Source organism: Mixophyes fleayi, chromosome 10, assembly GCF_038048845.1.
Source record: "Mixophyes fleayi isolate aMixFle1 chromosome 10, aMixFle1.hap1, whole genome shotgun sequence".
Classification (NCBI taxonomy): domain Eukaryota; kingdom Metazoa; phylum Chordata; class Amphibia; order Anura; family Limnodynastidae; genus Mixophyes; species Mixophyes fleayi.
In genome coordinates this window covers 36,203,653-36,222,233 of record NC_134411.1, presented here as the reverse complement: position 1 = coordinate 36,222,233, position 18,581 = coordinate 36,203,653, and the positions used below count along the sequence as shown (strand labels likewise).

The 18,581-nt window shown below is 38.6% G+C and overlaps 1 long non-coding RNA gene across 1 annotated transcript in view; it reads right to left on the bottom strand.

Moving 5' to 3' along the window:
- The window catches only part of LOC142104006 (uncharacterized), a 246,263-nt gene that overhangs the window by 190,528 nt on the left and 37,154 nt on the right, over positions 1 to 18,581 (bottom strand). The window contains exon 2 of the long non-coding RNA XR_012679486.1: positions 10,485 to 10,886. This is a non-coding gene — a long non-coding RNA (uncharacterized LOC142104006). The remainder of the gene's footprint in view (positions 1 to 10,484; positions 10,887 to 18,581) is intronic.

Here is an 18,581-nt window from a genome sequence, read left to right as displayed (position 1 = left end):
CATTAGTTTACATCCATTTTTTTTTTTTGCTGCCATGTTCAATATATGAGAAACTCCATCATACCAAAGCCACGGACCTATCAGCGTTGCAAATTTATCAGGCTGTAATCAATACTACAACATAGCTAATATCTGACAATTGGTCTGACAGTTTGTGAGACCCAAAAAGGGCTAACGACGCCCAATACTAATAAGGATGCTATCTAAATTGATATAATTATCAAACATGTTGGTAACTGCAGTCTAAAGTTGACCACTACCTGTTTACACGTGTGGCTTGGCGCGGTCAGTAGGGTTCATTGGGATAGTGAGGTCCCTATATCGTTTGTTTGCAGGATATGCAAATTGCAGACAAATTATTTTGGGATATTATCTCGCAGATGTCAGAATTAGCCACAGAGGAACTTGCAATAAGTGACAGTTATTCCCTGCAGCACAATAGTTCAATTGGTATCAGTGTGTTACTTGTTAAGAAAAATGTGAGCTCCTATCCAAAACTATTTTTTGAGCCACACAGTATTTGTGCATGACTATGAATTGGTCATTCCTCCTCCCGGCTACCTCTCAGACAGCGTTATATATTCATTTTCTCAAAAACCTAAATTATACACCTTTTATTGGAAAGCGCAGGTCTCAAGGCACCTTTATGAGCTGCAAAAGTACAAAATCTGTATGTAAATTAAATAACTTTTATTCTGCTTCAACATCTAACGGCTGTTTGATAAATTGCGCACTGCACTGAGACGTTCCACCAGACAATTCGGAGCTTTTCAGCCTCCTCGGCTTATTCTCTTGGCTAATAAATTCCCCTGATTTAAGTTCTTTAACACAATTTCCCCTTCAACTTACTGTGGCTGGAAGTTTTTTCTTTTATGTTTCTATACCGGTGAATATTGCCAAAAGGAACCTTCAAAAATGTTATTGCTTTATTATTTATACTAACAAAAAATCCTCTCTTTATCTAATAAACAGACAAATGACACTAAAAGATATAATAATAAACCCCTGACACAACAATAAACTAACAAACAAAAAAATAATGTAGCAAATAGAATTGTAAATTTGTAACGATGAATCAGGAAGAATTTGTTTACACTGGAATCTCGTTTGTAAACCTTCCCTAAGGTGAATTTATTCTCTAAGCCGTATCAGCGTGTTTCCAAAACCAAAATTTTTTACAAGTAGTAGAGTTTCATTCCCAGGAAACGCAAAGTTCGGGAGCAGGGCCTGATTATCCAACAGGCTGACTAGGCTGCAGCCAATTACGCAAGGTTTTTGGGGGCACAAGATTGTTGGGGATGCAAAATTGCGACATGGGGAGGCATAAACTGAAACTTTAAAATATAAGAGAATCGTTGTTCTCCAAAGTAAAAAACAAACAAACCACGAAATAAAAATATAATAAGGGTTTAATCTTGACGTATTTCCATGGTGGAAGCTGAAGACCACGAGTCACCCTCGGGCAGGCACGTGTGGTGAGAAGAACCCCCCTGTACTTTCACGCCTTCACCCTCAGTAGTGCTTGTTCACGCCTGTGTTCCATTATACAGTTCTGATCTTGATGAAGATGACATGAGAGACAACGAGTGCCGTGCCCCATTTAAAAAGCCAAATGGAGCAGAGTTTTAAAAATGTGAAAATGTAACGATTGATGGGAGGGATTTAAGGAAGCTGGATTTTAAATGAAGACCAAGTTCGTTTTTGCTTACCACGTACTGGCCTGGCATGGAAAGCGAGGGTGGGCTCCGAATATATTAGCATAGGGCGGCCTGAACCCTTAATCAAGCCTTGTTCGTGAAATTATCCCACTGCTACATTGTAACAGACAATTCCGTAATACTGACAATAGGGAGACAGGGACAGGACACTGATTGGTTGCCAACATACTATAGAAGCTGGGATTATGATACCACTTTAAGTCGCTGAAATAAAAAGTGGAGTGACAGGGTCTGGACAGGTCAGACAAGCCTCCATTCTTGTGACCCAATTTATTCAAGGGTTCCCTGGTGCAGAGGAATGTAGTTTCAGGGAGGTACTCCCACTATGCAGGTATAGGGAGAAAGGTTGTAATCTTTAAAGGACTGTTCCAAAATTGAACATGTCCATTAAAGTATCAGTACCAAAATGAAATTATAATTATTATATTTTATTTAGATGGCACCAGCATATTCTGCAGGGATTACAATACAGTGACATAACTTATATAAATGGAGGAAGGCCCTGAGTGCTAAAGCTTTCATTGACGTAGGAGATGAGGAAAATAAATGATGCATAAATGATACATATAAATGTATAGGGTGTAACATGCAAAGAGCACTAGAGAACTGAATGAAGTAAAACGGCTTTAAACTTTTAATAGTCCGATAGGACAAGAGAGAGCATCCCAGAGGCCAGGTACAGCATGGGAGAAGTCTTATTAACGCATGCTTTAGTGATGCATGTTTAATGTGTTTTCCAATGCAATTGTCTGTATTTTACTTTTACCAATACAATGTTTTGTACTGGCAGCTCTCATTAAGGCATGGGAAAAATGGTCGGTGCGCTGTGATGGGAACCGTACCTTACTGTACCGCACTTGCATGTCAGCATCCCCGATCTACCTCTGCAAGAGCGAGGGGCTGCAAGCAACCTGCAGCTCTACATACAGACAGACGCAAGTTGTGCGCATGCACGGTGCAACGGTTTTGCACTAAGACACATCTTTACATTCTGCGAATGCACCTATGACCAATGGTAAACCCTTAATGTGTTTATTAGCAGGTGAAAAGCGCAAAAGAAGGCAGATAGGTGTGAATGAGCCCTAACGCTATGACTCCCCACCCCACCGGACACTCTATAAAGAAGCGTTTCCTTACGCTACCTTTCAGACTCCCTCCGTTCAGGTTCAGACTATGGAGCCTATTTAGTAAGTATGGCAATTTTTATGGGAAATGTTGCATTTCTTAATGCAGCTCTTTGCAGTGTTTACACAATGCTCTTTCGGAGGTATGTAAACATTAAAGTCATGCCGGGACAGAGCATCCGATAAGAGACTGTCCCATCAAGGGCGACCCCAAAGCGAGCAGAACAGTTCGATTCATTCTGAGAACAGTAAGTAGCAGTAGTCACTGCTCTGAACTAAACGCTGGAATCAGTAAAACAGGCTCCAGCCACAGTCTGAGCTTAACTGGTCCCCTGGCCGATTGCTATGGATATTACTCCGCAGTATGGAGTTTACATCCCTTTTAACCTCTTTCATTCTTTCCTGATACTTTCTGTAAACATAGAAACCAATAGGGTGTCTATTTATGTTCTTTGTCATTTTATTTTTATGTAGAGGTGTTTTTATGCGGAAGAAGTAGCCCGTACACCGTAATAGCAATCCTGTCGGAGTCTTGACATAAAAGTACAATCACTTCTTAGGTGCCAAACAAAAACCTGCACATTAAACGTGTACTGAAGGCATACAAGAGAAGCTGACTAAGCGAAGTAGAAAATAATATATATTAGTTCCCAGGACGATTTGATGCAATTATCCCAGACAAGTTATGTTGTCTGTATTTTGTCTTTGGGCAATTAAACACAGCTGAAGGCAATTTAGGTGACGGCATCTCCCCATTGTCTTCTCATCTCATTCTACGTCTGTATCTCGAAGACCGCCAGGTAGACGTCAGATTGTACAGGTGTGTGATACGGTGAATGTGAGGAACAAAAACACAGCAGGCAACAAACTCTACTCTATAAACATGTTTCCAGAATATTTCATAACATTTGCGTGTAAAGGAAATTATAGTTAGGAGACAAGTTCTATATTTTTATTATACAGTTTATTTAAAAATATATATATGTGTATTTTTTGTTCTTTAGTAGAGTCTTCTGTGTAGTAGTGCAATTTTTAAGTATACCCATCATTTGTGTGCAATGCGGGCAGCCATCTTGAAAGCTGAACCATTATTCAATCAGAATGTAGGATATGAATTTTCTAAAAATCCAGGGATGTTATTGGTTCCCAGTGAACTGACAGCATACCACACAGCATTTGAAATTTCGGAAACAGTCAAGCCTCCAGCGAAAGCGGCATGGCTGTGTCGCATTAGGGGCGTGTCCATATCACGTCGGGTGTGGTCAGGCCTCTGGGGGTGTGTCTAGCACTTCTGAAGCTTTCTATGTGTTAGGGGGAGGGCACACATTTTGCTCCATGTAAAAATGCAACGTGTATCAAATTTGGCACACTGTGCATGTGCGCAGTTTACGCCCGTAGTTTGAGTTGAACATATCTACTAACTGCGAACATTTGCTCTTGGAGAGACGGATTGGGGGGTATCATGTGTAAGTTCAGCACAGTAGGGGCGTGGAGATAGAAGTATTATAGAGACACATTTTTCTGTGTTGAATATTTTATTATATTGGTTGACGTGCGATTGGCCACTAGAGCAGCTTTCTGCAAAAGTGTAATTAGAAAGTGCAATATGTGTGACACTGAATTATAGGATGAGACATGATTGCTGTCGACTCAGAAGGGGTAGAAAATTCAAGTAAATTTGCAGGGAGATAAAGGCTTTCTGTTCTCCAACAAGTCAGGGGAAGCTGACCTAAACGATCCGCAAACCATTAGACCCCCGCAGATGCCTCCATCATGGGTCACAAAATTCATGAGTTTACTGATAAAAGAAAATACATTAATGAAAAAGTAGGTGCATAATGTCACAAAAGTGGGTTTGCACTTTTGCGCGGTTGTAAATGAACTTGAGGAAAACTGTTTGTTATTTAGATTGAGGATTTGGAGACATTTTTAGATTGTTCGAGAGTTTGGTTACCCTTTAAATGTTACAGAACTGAACATCGCAAAAGAAAGTTACATTGAGCCCTAAATGTGGCACATTGGTTAATTAGATTAGTCATTACACAATTAATTGCTCCAATCCTGTGTTTTATCTGATGCCCTTTATCCCTCGTACTGTTCATAATTCTCTTTTTGTTACAAATCCTTCCTGCACAAAATAAATTAAGGGCCAAATAAACTTCAGTGAAATGATTTTAATTTTACAATTATTATTGTAAAAGTAGAGGGAATATCTGTGTGTGATGCACTGAAATTAAATAAGAAGGGGCATCATGTTTCTCACTTGGAAGCAATATTAATGTCAATAATTGTTTATTTCAATATTTACCACTACTACTAAGCAATAACTGAAAGGAGCAGTTTCTTAAGCTGTTTTATGCCAAATTATTAATAATATTCAAACAGAAAGATGAGGCACTTTTATTCCCTTGGGGTATTTACATAATCGATAACGCTGTTTGAAGACTATGTTGGGTAGATGTCAGTATATCCCAATCTTGTAACGAGCTTGTCTCCTACAAGAGCTGGCTTGTATGACACTATAAACATGTTCCTCCTTGACAATCCCTCACCTTCTATTTCAACCTGGATTTCCATGGCTTGGAAGCCAGGGACGGTAATAGACCAGACTAATTGTGTTCCAGATAGTACATACAGTAACTGTCTTCTACTACAAAATGTATTGTGTGGTCAGTTAACGGTAACAATACATAGAAAAGAACTCTCACTGTAATCTCCATATAAACTCAAGCATACGGTGACTTCTACTGATATCAATTCAGAAGAAACCAAGACGTATGCACGGTACATGGCTGTGAAAGTTGGAAAAGACTAGGTCACTGGGTGGAGAACCATAGATCAAGTTTTTAAACCTGGTCATCTGCTGTTTGGTCTGGCCTGTCGTTGTCTGTTGCTCACCTTGGTATGAAGCTGTCTAATTCTGCTTTTCATCCCTATTTAGTAGCATTAAACAGAGGCAGTGCTTCTCCTGGAAGCATCAATCACCTTTGTGCTATTGTATTATTTATCAGAGACTATAGAGGCATAATATACACTATATGGACAAAAAGTATTCAGATGCATTACACCAACAGCGACTGTAATGACATTGTATTCAAATACATATACTTTAATATGGAGTTGGTTCCCCTTTTGCAGTGATAATAGCTTCCACTCTTCTTGGAAGACGTTCCACAAGATGTTGGAGTGTTTCTGTGGGAATCTGTGCCCATTCATTCTGTAGAACATTTATGAGGTCAGGCACTGATGTTGGACCAGAAGACCTGGATCGCGATCTCCATCCAGTTCATCCCAAAGGTGTTCGATGTTGAGGTCAGGGATCTGTGCGGGCCAGTCAATTTATTCCACACCGAATTCATCAAACAATGTCTTTGTAGTCCTTGCTTTGTGCACTGGGGCACGGTCATGTTGGAATAGAAAAGGGCCTTCCCCAAACTGTTGCCAAAAAGTTGGAAACATAACATTGTCCAAAATGGTTTAGTATGCTGAAGCGTTAAGATTGCCCTTCAGTGGAGATAAGGGGCCTGAAAAACAGCCCCATACCATTATCCCTCCTCCACCAAACTTCACAGTTGGTATAATGCAGTCAGGTAGGTAACGTTCTCCCGCCATCTGCCAAACCCAGACTTGCCCATCTGACTGCCAATCAGAGAAGTGTGATTCATCACTCCACAGAACACGTTTCCACTGCTCCAGTGTCGGTGTGCTTTACACCACTCCATCTGACGCTTGGCATTGGTCCTTGTGATATGAGGCCTGCATGCAGCTGCTCAGCCATGAAAACCCATTCCATTAAGCTCCCGTCGTACAGTTTTTGTGCTTGCATTAATGTCAGCGGAAGTTATTATTATTATTATTATTATTATTATTTATTTGTTAGGCGCCACAAGGTTTCCGCAGCGCCGTACATAGTACAAACAGGAGACCATACAGGGTGACATAGTACAGAGCAATAAACACAAAGTACCAATACTTCAGAACTCCGGGCAGATATATGAGCGAAGATGGAGTAGAAGAACAGGTATGGAGACAGGAGGGGAGAGGGGCCCTGCTCATACGAGCTCACATCCTAAGTTCAGAACTCTTCAGCTATGAAATCAGCAGAGAGCGTTGGCGACTTTTACGCACCATGCGCCTTAGCAGTCATTGACTGTGTCTGTGATTTTACGTGGTCTTCTGCTTCGTGGCTGAGTTACTGTTGTTCCTAAACCCGTCCACTTTCTAATAATATCACTTACAGTTGACCGTGGAATATCCAGTAGAGATGAAATTTCACAAACCATCTTATTGCAAAGGTGGCATCTATCACAGAACCACGCTGGAAGTCGCTGAGCTCTTCAGAACGACCCATTTTGTAAATGGAGACTGCATGGCTAGATGGTTGTTTTCATACACCTCCGGCAACGGGTCTGATTGAAACACCTCAATTCAATAATTAAGAGGTGCGGCCAAATACTTCGGTCCATATAGTGTGTATTTGTGTGTGTGTAGATATATATGTGTTTGTATGTATGTGTGTATATATATTTCTGTATATATATACATATATATATATATATATATATATATATATATATATGGCCCCTTGATAGTCTTGCTGTAATGAGAGGAGTAATTGAGATATAAAGCATTTGAGAAACATTGAGCTGAGAAGTGAAACCCTTTAATGAACTGTTCACTTGTAATAGAACAATATATTTATTAAAGAAAACCACTGTCAGCTACTCAGCGTAAAAAATGAGTTAGTCACAAGTCTGTGAGCCGCACCATGTTCAAATGTCTGTATGAAAAGTGTTCATCCGAATTTGCTCTGTACCCAAACACCCCTCTGAAAATACTACAAAAAGACAAAACAAAAAAAAACACACTTTTGTTTCACCGAAGACAAATGTGTCTTGTTTAAAGCATAAAAACCAAGTGCATTAGGAGATACTTAGAAATGATGTATATTCATGTCTAATCTCAACTATGCATGAGATCACCGAGCCGGCATTCAGCAATCAACATCTACTTTTCACCTCGATTTCTGCAGTTTTACGGCTTCATAATCAATGATAATTAAACCTTTTTCACTCAACGAGCATTTCACTGGAATCATCAGGAAAATCAAAAATTTACATGACACCATAATGAATGGAAGTGTTAGGAGAGAAAATAAACGGTGCTTTGAAGTTGAAAAGACCCCGAAGTCTCTAATCGAGCGTCTCATCTTTAAGGACATTTTTTTTCCCCACTATTCTTTCTCAACGCTTGTGAGTCACCCAATCAGCATTCCATCACGCTGGTGACTTTGTCTGTGGGTTCGTTAATGCCTCGATGGTTCTTCACCATGGTGTAAACATTAAAGGGGAATGATTAAACTATTATTAAAGTGCATTCTTTTGTAAAATGAAAGCTAATGTGAGCCTTCCAAGGTATTTCATTAGATAAAGTTACATAACTGTGACATTTAGTTTGTTGCTATTCGTCTATAGATTTAAGTCTTAGACTAAAACTTCATGAAGTGTAAATGCTATTTTGGGACATTAGTACGTGTACATGGGTAGAGATCCGGTTGAAGGATAGAAGATGAAGGATAATTATACATGGAGCATGATAAGAGTGAGCTGAATTTGTTACTTGTGTCCACCCACATTGGACTCTATTCTTTTCAATCTCTTTATTAATAACCTTATAGATGGCTTAGAATGTAGGTGTGATGCCAAAAAATAATTCCCAGAATGGCTTTTAGAAGTCCCCTTTACCATAGACTTGATCGTGCTCACCAGTACTTAGTTACCCCTAGGTCTTGTGCACATAGTGATAGAGGAAAGTCGCTGGCACAGAAAAATATTGAAGAAAATTATAATGTTGGTCCAATGGTAGAAAATAAAATATATAAAAAAAGAATGGTCAACGTTCAGGCAGGAAATGTGACTACAAATCGAACCAGACCCAGTACCAAGCAGAGGTCAGGGCAGCTGGAAGGCAGGATAGTCCAATACAGGCCAGGGGCAGTAGTACAAAGAGCAGGTTATGTACTACACTTATAATGAGTGGAGTACATCTATCTGCACTATGCAAGTGCAGGGATCCAATCACAATGCTCCCTGGGAGCCGAGCCCACACGACAAGATTGTAGTACAATCACGTGATCGCAATTCAAACTACCCGCCCACCCACTCCTAAGTGTCCCTAGAAAACGAGCGGTTGTTGGGTTGTGGGCAGAACGTTGGCTTAGTAGTTAGCACTTCTGACTCACAGCACTGGGGTCATGAGTTCGATTCCCGACCGCGGCCTTATCTGTGTGGAGTTTGTATGTTCTCCCCGTGTTTGTGTGGGTTTCCTTCGGGTGCTCCAGTTTCCTCCCACAGTCCAAAAACACACTAATAGGTTAATTGGCTGCTATTAAATTGCTCTTAGTCTCTCTTGGTTTGTGTGTGTTAGGGGATTTAGATTGTAAGCTCCAATGGGGCAGGGACTGATGTGAGTGAGTTCTCTGTACAGCGCTGCGGAATTAGTGGCGCTATATAAATAGATGATGATGATGAGAAGCAGAATCATTTGAAGCCATCAGCCTGCACCCCGCTTGTGACAATAAGGTGTCCATATTTGCTGATGAAACTAAGATATGTAGGGGTATCAACACCGAGCGGTATAGTAACCGGATACAGAAAAATATAGATCAAATGGAAATCTGGGCTATGACATAGCGGATGGAATTTAATAAATTTAGGTAAATATAGGGTCATGAACCCAGGATGTGGTAATAACTATGTTACTAACACATTAAATGGGATACACCTGTTGGAAAGATAGAATTCTAGGGGAACCTTGATGCATGAAATGGGGAATTAATACAGATGGTGCAAACATAGAATTACAATTGTATAATTTACTGATTAGAACATGTCTTAAACATGGGGTAAAGTTGTGGACACCTCCCTGCAGAAGAAAGAAAAAAAAGTTATGAGGTGAGCAATCTCATTAATGAATGGAAAGTTTATGTTAGACAAAGGTTAGAAAACCTAGGTTTGTTTAAAAGACACCTTAGAGATGATCGACTTAATTGTATAAATATATTCAAGGTCAACACAATGATTTGCCTTATAAACTTTAGTACCATGGACCGTAGAAAGGACATGCAGAGGAAGGTGTTCTTTACTGTAAGGGCGGTAAAACTGTAGCAGTCCCTACCACAGGGTATCAAAGTCACTAACAATATAAAAATGGATTGCACGCAAAACGAACGCAAGTTGCGTTTTTTATAAAATGTACATAAATCAGGCATACGCACGGCAGTAGGAGCGTCAATTGTTGAATACGGGTCAGCTCTAATCGATAATACATCTCAGGATACGACCAATACGTATGTGGAATATAAAGTCCCAAAAGAACGTATAGCAAAAAAATCAGTTAATGTCATCTGATAATATAGTTATTAATAACAAAGCATTAAAAAAAGAATTTTTGTTTTCACCCCCCCCCCCCCCCAGTAAAATATTAGGATGTAATTAATATCTACTGTACATAAAATACATTTTTACAGTTGCTCCTGATTACAAACACATATTCTAGCTGTATACCCAGCCGTCATCACTAGTAATCAGCACTTACACCTGACCTGTAGCTGGTGCAAGTGATACAACAGAAAATCACGTACCTGAGAGATGCCCAAAGCTTGAATCGGACGCTGCTGTGTGCACTCCAGCTTGGCACGGCCTTACTGTACACTGACTATGGGCATACGCCCAGTCCCCTCCCTGTTCCATCCCTGAAATCGTAGGCTGTAGTAAGGGTCCTTTGTGGTCAAAGATGATTTGGATGTTGCTGCACTCACTGCCGTATAGTCCGGTTCTGGGCATGCGCAGAGTGATTGTATGGAAAATACGGCACGTTTCGGCATTTATGCTCATAATGAATCAGGCCCAGTATCTGTAGCTGTAAGTACTAGAGGACATTAGAGGGGTGATTGTTCCAAGGATTTTATCTGATTGACATTTGTGATTTCAGGATGGAATTGTGAGGCAGCGGTCATACTGGGGTCACTTCTTTGTTTTTCACTCTGTAATAAAATATATAAAATAATTATGTAAATGAAGTGCCCTTTGTTACAGCGAAACATTTTGGTTTGTACAGTAGAAAATCGAATTTACCCGTTTCTTACTGATTATTGAAAGAGCAGAATATTCCCATGATAACAGTATTATCAGAGTCAAGTTAAGTCAGAATAACATTGTTTTATTACGTTTTGAAGCTTTGTATAAATGTCTCTTACATGGATTTTTAAGATACGTGCTTAATGCGTTGTGTTTAATTTCATATATACTCCATTCACCTGCTTGATTCCACTTTTCCACCGCTCTGACATTGCAATGAATCCATTGTCATCCGCCACTTATTATATAATTCATTTTATTTATACTCATTTCAAGGTCTGTAATAAAGATCTCTTCACAGAACTGTTTTTTCCTATTTTTTTTAAAATTTCACATATACACACTTACATCTGTTCTATTTGTATGCATTTACCCTACTTCTAATAAAATGAAAGTTGAATCTTTTATTCGTACGCAAACACAGAGATTAAAATAAAGTTGTTTTTTTAAACTAAAACTATTATTTTTTATCTATCTATTTTTTACTTTTTTGTTTTTCTTTCTTTTTAAGTTTATTCTTTTGATTTTGTTAAAAGTGGAAATGGAAGATATTCTATCGCTGCAATTATAATGCCCAATATTGATAAATAGACCTCCCCCCATGATATTAACTTATAGACTTGTGACAAACTGAGACTCATACGTAAACTTATTGCAATAGAGCATATAGATTTGCAGCGAGATAAGACCTGAACATCACGATTATAGACAAGTATCACTATAAACATACAGAGGACGAACTAACGAAAGAGACAAAATCTGCCCCAAAAAAGAAGAAACTTTTAGGGATATTGGGACACCAGCAATAGGAAATGCACAGAAAGGAGACTACAACTGAATTGAGTTGGCAAACTCCCCAACAACCACACATAATGTGTCAATAACCTGACACAACTTGTCTGGTAAGACTAAATACTAGGTTGGAGTGTTAGCTCTTTGACCCAAGTAAAAGGGGTAAAGAAAGACAGGATACTACACTTTCGCAGACAGAATAAGTTATACATTATTTACATGCTCATGAATTGACATTGTATAGGATGTAACAGGCACAGTGAAAGCATGCCATGAAAAATGTGTGTGTATGTGTATATATATATATATATTCTTTCTTAACCTTGAAGTATATAAATATATCATATATATATATATATATATATATATATATATATATATATATATATATGTGTGTGTGTATATATATATATCTATATGTGTGTATATATATATATATATATATATATATATATATATGTGTGTGTATATATATATATCTATATGTGTGTATATGTATATATATATATATATATATATATATATATATATGTGTGTGTGTGTGTATATATATATATATATATATATATATATATATATATATATATATAATATATTTATATACTTCAAGGTTAAGAAAGAATACATCCCATCAAGGCTAAATAGTGCTTATTGTAATAATGTTATATGAGATTCCCCGGGCACCCTTCACAAATCACAATCCAATAATTAATAGTGTATGACCAGGAGGATGAATTTCAATATCAACTTGATTTCCTGCACTGGGCTCTCTAAATTGAATACACTCAATCCCTATTCATCAGTTTAGTTAATCATAATACCAAGGAACTAATGTTGTCATTGAGCATTTATTGAAGCGGGGAACGACTTTATAGCCAGGGAATACGGCCACCAAGTGACTTCTCCTGCACACACTGGGCCTGGCGCTGATTTGGACACGCTGGGTGTAATTTATGCTCAAGTAAACCACGCCCATTGGCGATGGAAGGTTTGGGCCCTACCTCTGACAAATCGGCTGCTCAAGTTCTTAACGCTGCTTGGGGCTTAATAGACTGTAGCTGCAAAAAGCCTGACCCCCATCCAAGCAAAGAGTGTATGGTAAAATTTGGTATTTTGCTTCTATGGGAAAAATATCTGCTTGCTTAAATGATAAAACTCTTTACCCAAATATGGAACCTCTGGTACTAATTTATCACTTTGTCTTATTGCAATACCCCACAGACGGACACTCAGATCTTACTTGGTAGTTAGTTTTCTCCTCTAGATGGCTTTTGGCAGGGCCTCAGGGGTCAAGTTCTCTCAGAAGTGGCTAGGTAGGGCTGGTGACCTTCATGATCACCATCTGCGTGTATTTGCGCTCTCTAGCAGGTACATAACAAGATACGTCTCTGTATCTGCGTATACATGACTCTGTGCTGGTCTGTCTCAGCACCCTTCCCTCCTCCGTTCCTCCTCTCCAGTCGTAAGGAGCTGCTAGTGTAGATACGTACAATGCTGCATACGTGTGTGCGTGTGAGTCGTTTTCTGGGCGTGCACAGTACAAATTTGCAGTTTTTATGCCACGACAATGGGCAACGTCCAAACCAGCATCAGGCACACTGCTAAACAATTTAATGAGGACATGAATGTAAGTGTGTTGAAATATCAGGGCTCATTTATAAATAACATTTTATATTTTTAGTGCTCCATAATATCATTTTTTTTGCATTTATATATTTTTTCTAGTGAGGTAACTGGATATGTTACTTTTGTTACACACTAAGGGCCCGATTCAAGTTAGGTCGTACGACCTTTTGTTTAGTGCACCTTGTGTGAAATAGTTCTGTGCATACCCAGAAACGGACATTAGCTTTTGAAAAAATTAGATTTGACAATTGCTATTTTTATAAATGATTATACTGTTAACAGTTAATTTATTTTATGTTCAAAATCGAAATGTACCTTACGATACGATTGGTTTTGAATACAGCCTGAGCTATGCTCAAGTTCTGCGGTCTTTATTAAAACTCAACTTATGTGCAAGTGTGCAACTGTGAAATTTTTAACAGGAGTGATAGTTAAAGATAAATATAACGAAATATATTTTATTATATTTTTTTTAATATATATTTTATTCTATATTTCCATTTGTATGATTGTTGATATAAGTAACATTTACACTGCATGTTCTGGTTATTTTAAAGATAAGGTACTATTTAAAATATTTTTATTTAGTTTTACAATTTTACAATACATTTTCTTTATAATGTTGCTGTTAATATTCTGCACTTTTTCTTCATTTTATCGAAGGTATTTTAAGGTTTTAAATTAATATCATGTCACATGATTAATCATTTATATATTTTTAGAGACCTTGTGGGAAAATAACCAACAGCTTTTTTTTTCTTCCGTAATCCTATTGTGGAGCACTGGTTCCTAGATTGCTCTTAAAAAACAGAGATTACTTGTTCTCCCCTCCAGCTCAGGAATGAACACAGAGTATATTCTTGGATAAAATGCATTGTGTATTATATAGTAAAATAGAATCTGGATTTATCAGCGTTGCATATTGGCAGCACTCGAGGTCTCGGATAATCTTTTCGCCATGCTGTACCACGGACATGACATGACGGGTGCATGTTGCTTACACTGCGTATTCACAACTCAACATAGATCTTTAAAATACCATTATCTACTAGAAGCTGGTGCAGAAATAAAGCTATATACTGGGGGTTTTGATAATTTTTTTCCCCAACAAAGACAGGGATCAAGGACTTTAATCCGGTATTTGAATTGATTTGCTTCTTATATTATATGAAGGTCATAGCTTGATTTTCTGCTTTGCGCTTGTGCCACAGTTGTCACTGCCAGTTTTAAACATGTGAAAATGAAGTTTAGCAAGTCATTGATGGTGTTATTTCCTGTTGTTTGAAATAGAAATAAAGAGCAAGATATAATTAGTCTATTCTGTCTTCTTGTGGGCCGGAGCCTTGATGATTCATATGTGATATCGGATGGAGCGTGTTTAAAGGAGGCAAATAGCGAGATTAATAGCCTGTTGTAGGGTGAGTCAATTGCACCATTCCTGTCTAACTGCGCCGCACTACTAGTGTAATACAAATGTTACATATGAGTGCAGCATAACTGTAGGCATGATTGCAAGCTCTGAAACCAAGTTATTTATCTACAACAATAGAGCAAAATCTATATGTAGGTTTTTGTAAGGTGGTAAAAAAAAGGTAGGTCCCTAGGTACAGTAATGCTTATTTTTCAGGCATTTGTATCTAATATTATTACAAGAATTGTCTAAAAATGTTCTTTCCATAATTAGGCTCACAGGAATAAGAAAATATACCTTCCCTTGATGGTATCTGGAGACATGGGAGTTTTCACCAGAATTAGGGCTTCTCCCTATTCCCAAAGCTTTCAGGCTTATGAAGACCTATTATTATTTTTTTATTTTTTTTAACCTGTAAATGGAAGCCCAAAGCCCAGACTTCCAGGTCTAGTATGCAAGCTCTAAAGAGGTAACCCAGCCAAGCGATCTCTCTTCTAAACAGGCAGTGAATTCATTTAGAGCAATAAGGACAACACTATTACTTATTATTATTTAATATACAAACAGTACAGTGCTTACAGGTTATGAAAACAATAAACAGTTGACATGCAAAAAAAAAATTGCATAACAGTTATAAAAACAAATGGGATGAAAGTACAGAGCATAAATTTACGTGTAATAATCTGTATGCTTGTTGCAGGCAGAAAAGATGGAAAGTCCTTCAATTAGATTAATGACATTAGTCCTTTGTCCCTTAGCAACACAGGTTTTTAAGCAAAATAAAAGGGGACTGCATTCCCAGGGGCAGTGTAGGTGCTAATCTGGGGGGCGGAAATGTCTCCTGGGTGTCATCTAGGGTTTGTTCAAAACTATTCTTAAAGTTTTGACCTGTCTTTTCTCAGATATATCCCAGAAACATAACTCCCCCGTCATAATCTCCTGCACATTTAAATACCAAACATGATGGAATTATAACAATATGACATATCTTTCCCAAAGACATGTGACTACAGCTGTTCCATGGTACTGCTAGTACCTGTAATTCACAACCCTGGTGTGGTTTCTGCCCCTCAGTATGGAGTACCACATGGATTCCCAAAACTAGGAAATATGAAGACATTTTCTTTGAAGTTCATATTCCTATATATACCAGCCTAGAGAGCCTTCAGGTATGGCCTTTGCCTACAAAGATCTCATACTGTGAACGGCTCCTTAGAGTCTCTCTCTGTGTCAATAAACTCTCCTATGTCAGGATGCAGCTCATCTCAGTGGCCTTTGAAGCTGTTTACTCCCTAAAAGTGACAACTGTTATCTAATAGCACTGGGATGTGTAAAGCCTACATTTGATACCCAGAATTTACAATGCAGTTAGGGTTAAGCCTTATTTCCCACAATTATGTGATGGGTTAATCCTTATAACTGTAATTCCTCTATGTTCGCTACAATAAGCATGATCAATCATGATGGGGGCAGATAAGTAATTTAACACAGACAAGAACAGACACAGGTGTTTTGTGTGCATGGTGGGTGTTATCAGTGGTGGGAAGATTTGAAGACGACACCACCCCTATTTTATATCAGTGCCTGATCCTGAATGACTAATTAAACTTGTACACATTCATGAACAACTATATGTTATTTTCGGGAAATCTCTCTCCTGGAACATTACTGTAAATAACAGAAGCTCTATGGCAAATAGAGCCAAACGGGAGTAATAATATTTCTGGACTATAAAGTACATTCTCCGTTGTGCTCATTTTGCAGAGAAACTCTCTGAATTCTATTTGTGCCTTGCAATTTATGTCCCAGAATCTTTTATGAGGGAGAAATTGGAGATCCTGAAATTAATTTACATTTTTGAAGTCCCAGATATCTCAATATTATCTCTACCACGGCGATGTGTGTTATAACTTACTACAAGTTAAAGAGCAACTTAATGCAGATAAATCTCAGGGAATATGGTTATAGGTATGGAAATAAATATCAGTTTATTCTCATATAACATAGATACTCGAGACACTAATGGATTATTATATATATAGTGTAACAAAGTCACTGGATTGGTGTTTGAATACAGGTATATTTCACCTAGGTTCCTAACCTATTGCTTTTAAAAAAACCTCCAGAGAATGTCTGTTTATATAAGCTGCTTGCTGAAGAGCTATGGGCCTGTTGAGAAGCCAGAAAAGGGTCCTGGGTTTATGAATGGAGAGAGAGGACGGGCTCCATCCATTAGGTCCATTAACTGGGTCTTCCAAGATATCAGTGATCCTACTGTTGCACCTGAGTGGTGCAGGTAAAAGGCTGCAGCTTAGTCACTGCCTGGGGACAGGGGCTGCAGAGTCTCTGTGAGATAGAGAGTCTGATATTTCTCTGTAAGTTACTAAGCTTAAACTTCTTTTTGTTTTGTCTTAGTTTGTTAGTCAGCAGTGACCAATGTTTAGTTAGAGACGGGTGGCAAGGTGTTTTTTTTGTTTTCTAACTGAACAAAACTGTCTGAGACCAGGTGTACAAACCCTTTGGACTTGTTTCTCAGCTGCTATAAATACCATCTACCCCAGGAGACGGTACCCGCGCCCCCCTACCCGGTCACAACAGGATAATGTACTCAGAGTAAATTCTGAGACTGAAAATCACAGCAGTGTTCAGTGACTGTATATAGAAATAATGACACACTTTAAATGCTGTTGCAACAGGTATTTCTACTAAAAACTTTTCCTAGTATCCACAACATCGTCACATGCATTATTAAATAATGTATAGCGTTTGACATAAAAAGCTCTAAAACACAATCCTTCCTGTACTGCTGTACCGATTTCTGAAAAAATTCTTTGCAATGAGGGACACTGCAATTCCTCCTATTAAATTGTTAGTGTGGTCCTGAGGATAATCTACAGACTACTCCAGGGCAACATTAGTCAGTGGGCGGGACTACAGAACGAATATGAAGTTGTGAGGAGGTGGGAGAGGAGCCGAAGAGACAATTAACTTCAGTAAAAGTAAATATTTTTCTGCATTTCTAAGTGTTTGACCATTTTTTGCATTTAGTAGTTGTTTCAAAGAATATCAAAAGTAGGCATGGTAAGTTTCATGACTAGGAAAAAACAGAGTGTTTTATGCCATTTTTCCATGGCATAAAATAACAGCACATTTTCACAAGGCTTATGGGAAATTACAGCACATTGTGAAATTTTATTGAAACATACACATTTTTGCAGCAAGCACCAATATAGTTGAGATTTCAATAGGAGATGGTTGGGCGCCCATAATTATAGCATCATACCGTGAACAGTGTTGATGTGTTAATGTGTTGATGATGTTCCAACTTTTACTTGTTTCAGTCTTGCATGTGCCTTTTCCGAGTTACCCCCTACACAACCCAGGGAGGAAAAGAGTCTGAGCTGACCAAAGGTAACTCGGAAGTGGCAGGTGCAACATCAAACTTGTGCCCACCATGGATTATGTGTCAGGATGGACCGCCTATGCCACCCTGTCTGTTGTTGCTGGGAACCGGCTGGGCTTACTTTGCCACTGTTCCTTTACGTTATCCCATATGCGCCCTCTTTCCGCAGTAGGAGGGGCTTACAATGCTGCCATCACTGAGCTCCTTTATGGTGCTTAGAACTATGTTCCTTCTGGGTTTCTGTCACTGCTAGTGTACTCCTGTGCTGGTACAATTGGGCTGGTAACTCCGGACCTCTTACTATGGATCAGGGTTGCTGTGGATGGATCACCCCTGGTCTATCACACTGACCAGAGGTGCAGGGTTGCG